Genomic DNA, 8056 nt, shown 5'->3' on the forward strand with positions numbered 1-8056 from the left:
AGTGCACAAAAGTCTCTTGCGGAAGTTCCTCTGCCAATGTCAATGCCTCTGCATTTGCACCAGCAATGAGAACAACACAGGGAATCCTCACTGTGTGGTAGTGACCAGAGCTAATAAATACATCAGAAAGGAGGAGAAAGAAGGAAACTGAAAGCCTGAAGCCACACAGATCTGCTGTCTTTTGCACTAAGCCTTAAAAAAAAGGAAAGGGTGGGTAACAGTTAAGCTCGGTACATTGTAAATAGAGGAATGGTGAAACCACAGACATCCCCCCTCTTTTATAGAATCATAGAGTTAGAAGGAACCTCCAGGGTCATCTAGTCCAACCCCCTGCACAGTGCAAGATATTGACAAATACCCCCCAAACCCCCAGTGACCGCTGTTCCACCCCCAGAAATTATCCAAGCCATTCCTCACTTCAGATGAGAGAGCACACGACCAGAGCTAAACAATACAGCAGAAAGGAGGAGAAAGGAGGAAACAGAAACAGAAAGCCTGCAGCCACATAGCTCTGCTGCCTTTTGCACTAAGCCTTAAAAAAAAGGAAAGGGTGGGTAACAGTTAAGCTTGGTACATTGTAAACAGAGGAATGGTGAAACCACAGACATCCCCCCCCTTTTATCATGTTCCTTTTTAAAAAGATGTTTAAACCCATTGTGAGATCTACATGGGCCAATTTGGATGTTTTGAAAGTTCTCCACATGGCGGAATAAAGTCCTGACTTGCAGACCATGTTCCTTTTTTTTTTAAAAAAAAAGACGTTTAAACCCACCAGGAGTCACATTGTGAGATCTACATGGGCCGATTTGGATGTTTTGAAACTTCTCCACATGGCGGAATAAAGTCCTGACTTGGCAGCTCGGTAAATTCAAGCACCACTTCCCAGTGCAAATGCTCTTGAGAACAACAGTGTGGGGGGAAGATGGCCACATTCATGAGATCCGCCCCCAAGAAACAGGCATGAGAAAGTTTCTGTTTCAGACAGCAGTTACAGTTGTATTGATGAATAGGCAGAAACAGAATTATAGAGTTGGAAGGGATCTCCAGGGTCATCTAGTCCAAACCCCTGCACAATGCAGGAAATTCACAAATACCTCTCCCTGTACCCCAGTGACCGCTGTTCCATGCCCAGAAGATGACCAAAAAAACAACAACACAACCTCCAGGATCTCCACCAAAACTGTCCAGGAGAAAAATTGCTTCTTGATCAGCATTTCCCTGGGTGTGTAAGAAGGGGCCACAAGAACTAAGTATTGATGCAACCCTTCCTGCCCTCCCTCTCATGATTGCCTAAGATAAAAATAGAAGCATATAGATTTGACATAGGGGTGAAATTTAATATTCCTAATGAATGCTGGCATTCTACTAATGTACCACCTGAGTTAACATGAAACAGTTAACAGCAGCAAAATTAAATCGGTCTTAGAAAGCAATACACATATGGAAGCAGAGTGGGAAAAAAGCATTTAAAAGCTGAAACTCACGTGTTGTGCTTGTATTATCTGAAACAAAGAAGACAAAAAATAAAAACGAATGAGATCTGACTTTTTCACCGGACGCTTTTGATTTTTGAAAAGGCAACTGTGTCCTGCCTGCAAAATGCATAGAAATGATAATCTGCTTGGCATGTTGTTCAAACTTGCACGTGGCGGAATGCCCAGTTGCAGTTCCTTCCAAGCAGATAATTAATCCATGATTAAACACCCAAGAATGTTGCTGCCTTCCATGCCTTTGTTCTAGATCCAAATTGCAGCTATATGTCTGGACCAACATCCCCTCCAAATGAAAAATTCTTCAGTCACTGAGATGATTCCTGTTGATTTCCCCAGCAGTTTGGATCAGACATAAGATACAGACAGAGGCAGTCCTATTTTTGAAAGCATGCAGCATTTTAAAAGAGCAACAGAACTTCTGCTGAATAGTAAAAACTAGAGAGAGTGGTGAAAACCATGAACAAATAAATATAATATACAATGTACTTTAAAATAAGCAGTAAATTAAATGAAATACAGCAATTTGTAAGTCTTAACATGAACAATATCCTAAATTGGCGTCAATATTAAATGTCTCTAGGTCCACCCTGACCGAAGAAAAGACTGAATAGTGGATGGATAGGACACTAATAAAGGTGGTGGTGGTAAGGCCAAAACGTTTTGCATCTAATCAACTCAGAAAAAAGTTAAGGGTTCCCCAAAATGTGGGTCACAGCTCCACTGGCATTACTGAAGGCATTGGCAGGGTGCGGGGAGAGTCCTCCAGTGCCAGCCCAAGGGTTTTTGGCACCCTAGGCAAACTGGTTTTGGTGCCCCAATTCAACTCTGAGCTGCCCTCACTGGGGCCTGCAGTGGTACCCCATGCCAATGCTGGATCAGGCCAAAGGCCCATCCAGTCCAACACTCTGTATCACACAGTAGCCAGAAATACCAGTGCCATCAGGAGGTCCACCAGTGGGGCCTTGTCATACTGCCATGCAACCAACTCCAGGGGGTGATGTGGGAAGGCCCTGGCCATCACGCAAGTGCTTCAGCCGGCACAACACTGCCCAGAGTTCTACCCTGCAGACAGGTATAGGCAGTGTTGTGGAAGCAGAAGTCAGGAATTTTTCTTGACTGACCACTCACATTTTGGGCATGTGTGGATAGAAGGAAACCGGTTCTGCTGGACCCCCGCTCCGACGACCCCTTCTCCTTCACAGGCAAACTGACATGGTGCTGTGGTGAGGTTGCTGTGAGCCCTCTCCCCAAGTTAGTTACCTGCCTAACCTCCACCCTTTTGTGCCAGAACTCCGTTGCCAGCTCATGGTGTTGCCTCTTGGTCAGGGTGGTGCGCTTTTTTGGAGGGTGGGTCTGCGGGTCGTTGCACCATGCTCCTCCCACGCCGCAGTGGCTGTGTTTGCAGCACTGCATGACATTGCGGGGTGGAGTTGAGGCAGACAGTCGCAAGCACTGAGAGGGGCGAGGCTTCTTGGTGAAGCGGGCTCATTCTCAGCGGGTTTTTATCATCACCTCGATCAGCCTTCGGAGACACAGCCAGCCCCTGTTCCTTTTACAGCCTGGGTACACCCTGCGCTATGCTACTGGGCCGCCACTTGTTGCTGTGGCTAATCCTGATGCAGTTGCATGGCTGGCCCTGCCCTGCAAAGGGCTGTCCTGTCCACTGATGCCCCTCCACCTCTGGTGCCCTAGGCAATCACCTTGGTATGCCTTAGTGTAGTGTAGTGGTTAAGTGTGCGGACTCTGATCTGGGAGAACCGGGTTTGATTCCCCACTCCTCCACTTGCACCTGCTGATGTGACCTTGGGTCAGTCACAAGCTCTGGCACAGCTGTCCTTGAAAAAGAGCAGTTTGTGTCAGAGTTCTCTCAGCCCCACCCACCTCACAGGGTGTCTGTTGTGGGGAGGGGAAGGGAAAGGAGTTTGTAAGCCTGCTCTGAGACTCCGAGTGAAGGGCGGGGTATAAATCCAATCTCTTCTTCTTCTTCTTCTTCTTCTTCTTCTTACGGGCTGGGCTCTGGAGTCCTCAGCTCTCATAACTCTAGTAATCTCCATCTGGATATTATCTGATGGTTGGGGTGCGGAGCGTGTAGGACCCATGGGGAAATGTGGTGCAGAGGGGCAGGGGAGCGAATGCTGTGGTGAACTGCCACAGGAAAGGGGAGTTCAAGACGTGGATGGGTTATGAAAAGTTGTACAGCGTGTCAGTACCAGGAAGGTGCATTCAACACGGCTTGTAGTTCAAAGGGTGGCTCTAGAAGGCCTTGTGACTCCGAGAGGAGGTTGGAATTCTGTTAAGTTTGCTGGATTCGGCACATTTGTATAATAATATGACAGAGGCAGACTGCTGAGTGGCTTCGAAGGGCTGCCAGATAGAGGGTCACTGCTTCTTGGGCCTTGTGGGGATTCAGAGTGAGGCCTGTCTCCCACATGCAGAAGAATGGAGGTGGCAAAACGCCGAGGCAGACAGAATGGACTGTACTATGAGGGATGATTACAATTTTCGAAGTCCCCTTACAGTAAAAGTTCCGTGGAAATTGCACAACACGAAAAGGGCTATATTACAACTCCTCTCTCTGATGTCATTTGTTTAGCCGAAGGCAACTTTTTAATCGAAGCGAGGGGGAGCACTAAAACTGACTCTCCCTCCTCATTTCAAGTGGCACAGTCCATTCTACTTCCTCGGGATTCTATCCCCTTATTCTGCAGTCCTTAGCCTCTTCATTCCAGATGTATGGAACTGGGCAACAGCCTTTATGGATATGTGGAGGAACTCTTCCCATGTTGCCTTGGTGTGCCTTTGGTCACATTAAGTTCCGCAGCTTGGCTGGTGCTAAAAAGCGGGAGAATGCGCTCTCCTTCTGGCACAGCCTGGCTTGTTCCTTCCCACCCACCTTGCCTCCAAGGAGGGAAGGGAAAGAACAGGATGTGCCCACATTCCCTCCCATGCTCAGGTGTCTCCATTTCGTTCTCGGCTTTTGGCACATCAACTTTCTACCCCTGTCGACAGCCACATGTGCCTCCTGGATTTGTATTGTGCTGGAAGGCCCACAATACAGCAGAATCATGGGGATATTGGTACACACAGCACCATCAGGCCTTCAAAACAAGTGGGACCTTAAATGCTGAAGTTATATGAAATGTTATACCCTTCTAAATCCACTGACTTCAATGGAATTAGAAGAGTGTAAATCTGTTTAAGATGGTACTGTTAGGATTACATCTGGTGCAACCCCCCCCTCCCCAAATTTCTACCTAGGGTTTGCACCTGCTTTGTTAACCGATGGTTTGTGCCAAAACATGACCCACAACAAGTCTGATCTCCTCTTGAGCTGTTGAGGAGAAAACAAACAAAAAACCACCCTTTATATTTGCCTTTGGAAGCTGCTGATGCGAAGGATTTCACTGTTTTCGCAGTAGAGGGGGGAAATGGCTGAGCTGAGACTTACCTGTTCCGTTTGAAGTGGCAGGAACAGGGTTGGGTGCTGGGTCCTCTGAAACAGACACACATTGTGATAAATATCTGCACTACATTTTCATTCAAAGCCACAAACCTTCACGCTCACAAGAATCTCTATGTAGTCATGGAGCAACCCTACAGAAACTTTAATAAAGAGTCACGCAACTTGTACAATCACCATGCAAACAATTTCCAGGGGAGCGCTGCTCCCATATTACAGGAACTTTGTATCATATAAGGCCCCAAATCATTCCCCTCTAACTACCGCCATACACTGTGAGCAGATGCTGTCTACGCATTTGTGACAGACTGCACTTTTAAAAGAAGGGTTAATTCTTCACAGTGCCAGACAGCCTTGGTTGACAGCTTGTTCCATAAGATCTGATTGCTTAGCATCAGCTGCGCAGAGAAAGACTTCTGAACTGGATGCTGAGGAGGATTCAGTCTGATTTCAGTCTTAGCTGAGAGCAATATTTAACACAGAAAAGAGAAGTAGGGGAAAGTTGGCAAGGACAAGTGGGTAGTTAGATGCAGACTCCCATTAGGGCCAAGGAAAGCGGATAGATCTTCTAGAGAGAGAAGGAAATTCCCTACCCAGTCAAACATGGAGTTAATTCTAAAGAGTGCAGAGATCCTTGGTCCAGTGTGGTTAGAAACTGCCTTTAGAGACCTTAAGAGTCAGTTAAAAATTCAAGACAAGTACTGGTGTTTCAAGAGAAGGGGTTTGGGTACTGGAAAGACTGCACCAGCCTTCTGGAAACCAAAAGGGTCAGAGAATACACAAAGGAAGTGTACTGGAGTGTTTGGGGGAAACACTGGAACAAAAGCCTCTCACAAAGATTTAAGTAACTGTGAATAGCTTAAGAAACTCTCTTTAGCCTGAAATTTAAAAAAAAATAAAGCCTGTGCATGTACTGGTTTTACCTCTGAGTTATCTATATTGAGTTACCTCAGAAATATCAACCCCTGATTTCACCTGAACTTTCCCCTCTATATTGAATAAAATATTTTGTTATTTTTTAACTTCAAAACATCTCAAGTGCCCTTTTCAATGGTTTAAGATAAAGGGAGATCCTGACCCTTCCCTCAGGTTCCTGGGCTGAGTCAGCAGTTAAAATACCATATTGAGACAGAGTGGGACAGTTGGAGTTCTTCAGGAAAGAAGAAAACACACCACTAGGGCTGCTCAGTCAGAAAAGGAAAGAAAAAGGGAGGGAAAATCTTGCCTCTGAGGAAGAGAAGAGGATGGGCTGTCATGAGACTTACTTGTTGCATTCGAAGCGGCAGGAACAGGTTTGGGTGCTGGGTCCTCTGAAACAGACACACATTGTGATAAATATTTGCACTACATTTTCATTCAAAGCCACAAACCTTCACGCTCAGAAGACTCTCTATGTAGTCATGGACAGGGCTATTTTTGGGCAGGAACGCAAAGGAACAGAGTTCCGGCTGGATTCAGAGTTGGCCACACCCACTACAGCTAAAACCTCTGTGTATGCGTGACTACAGAGGAAAGGCCTGGAGAGCCACCCCTCCCGGCGACTCCGAGGCAGGGTGGCCAGGCTGCCCCCTGGAAGGATAGGGGAGGCATTTAAATGCCTTCCCCAGCCTGTCCAAGGGCCGGCTTGCCTGGGTTCCCCACAGCTGCAGGGCGCCCGGGCAAGCCAAGGGGATGTTTGGGGGTGTGGCCTAATATGCTAATACGTTTCTGCTGTTGGGTGTGGCCTATTATGCTAATGAGTCCCTGATGGGCTTTTTCTACCAAAAAAGCCCTGGTCATGGAGCATCCCTACAGAAATTTTAATAAAGAGGCACACAACTTGTACAATCACCATGCAAATAATTCCCTGGGAAGCTCTGCTCCCGTATCACAGGAACCTTGTATCATATAAGGCCCCAGATCATGCCCTTTTAACTACTGCTATACACTGTGAGCGGATGCTGTATGCCCATGGAATGAAAGTTACTCAGGAAACATAACCCTGATACAGCCCAGATGGAGTAGGTCAGTCCCACTGAGGTCACTGGTGCTCAGTATTCTCTCTAAGCTGAGTTAGTGTGAGCTAGCTCACAGTTTTTTAGCCTCTGGCTCACACATTTTTGTCTTCGCTCAGGAAGGATGGCTCCAGAGCAAGCTAATTTATGCAGTAGAAGAAGAAGAGATTGGATTCATATCCCCGCCCTTCACTACCCAAAGGTGTCTCAGAGCGGCTTACAAACTCCTTTCCCTTCCCCTCCCCACAACAGACACCCTGTGAAGTAGGTGGGTCTGAGAGAGCTCTGACAGAAACTGCTCTTTTTCAAGGACAGCTCTTATCAGAACTACGGCTTGCCCAAGGTCATCCAGCCCAGGTGCAAGTAGGAGTGGGGAATCAAACCCGATTCTCCCAGATTAGAGTCCGCGCACTTAACCACTACACCAAACACAACTTTAATGCCAGTAGCTCACAAAGTAGAATTTTTGCACTCAAGACTCCATAGCTTAGAGGGAGCATTGCTGGTGCCTACTCAGAGGTAAAAATTTGCTCAGGATCAATGTTCCCTCTAAGCTGTGGAGTCTTGTGAGCAAAAATTCTACTTTGTGAGCTACTGGCTTTATAGTTGTGAGCGAGCCATTTGGCTACTGCATAAATTAGTTTGCTCTGGAGCTCTCCCTTCCTGAGCTAAGACAAAAATGTGTGAGCCGGAGGCTAAAAAAACTGTGAGCTAGCTCACATTAACTCAGCTTAGAGGGAACACTGCTCAGGATTAGCCTTTCTATTCCATCAGACTTCAAAAGGTATCTTCTTGCTTCGCCTGGGCTGCATGAGAAACGGTTCGTCTGGCTGATTTTGAACCTTCCAGAGGGGTAGCCATATTAATCTATTGCAGGGGCCCCTGACCTTTTTGAGCCCATGAGCACCTGTGGAATTCTGACCCAGAGTGGTGAGCACGGCCACCAAGTGCCTGCTGTAAAAAGCGGAGACAAACACACAGGGGACAAGAGAAGTAATTTTAAAAAACAGAATAGGAAAGAATAGTATGAGACAGAATAAAACCAACAGTGCGTGCCAATCAGATATCCAGTGGCCAGTGAGAAGCCCTGCTTGGCAGGAGCCCCCCCC

General features: G+C 46.8%; 1 long non-coding RNA gene across 1 annotated transcript in view; it reads right to left on the reverse strand.

Moving 5' to 3' along the window:
* Positions 1 to 4937: 4937 nt before the first annotated feature.
* LOC107108362 overlaps positions 4938 to 8056 on the reverse strand; it is a 19782-nt gene continuing 16663 nt past the window's right edge. The window contains exons 2-3 of the long non-coding RNA XR_001482438.1: positions 6219 to 6263; positions 4938 to 4986 (exon numbers count right to left, since the gene is read on the reverse strand). This is a non-coding gene — a long non-coding RNA (uncharacterized LOC107108362). The remainder of the gene's footprint in view (positions 4987 to 6218; positions 6264 to 8056) is intronic.

The sequence above is a fragment of the Gekko japonicus genome, unplaced genomic scaffold (genome assembly GCF_001447785.1).
Source record: "Gekko japonicus isolate JY-2015 unplaced genomic scaffold, Gekko_japonicus_V1.1 scaffold3051, whole genome shotgun sequence".
Lineage (NCBI taxonomy): Eukaryota > Metazoa > Chordata > Lepidosauria > Squamata > Gekkonidae > Gekko > Gekko japonicus.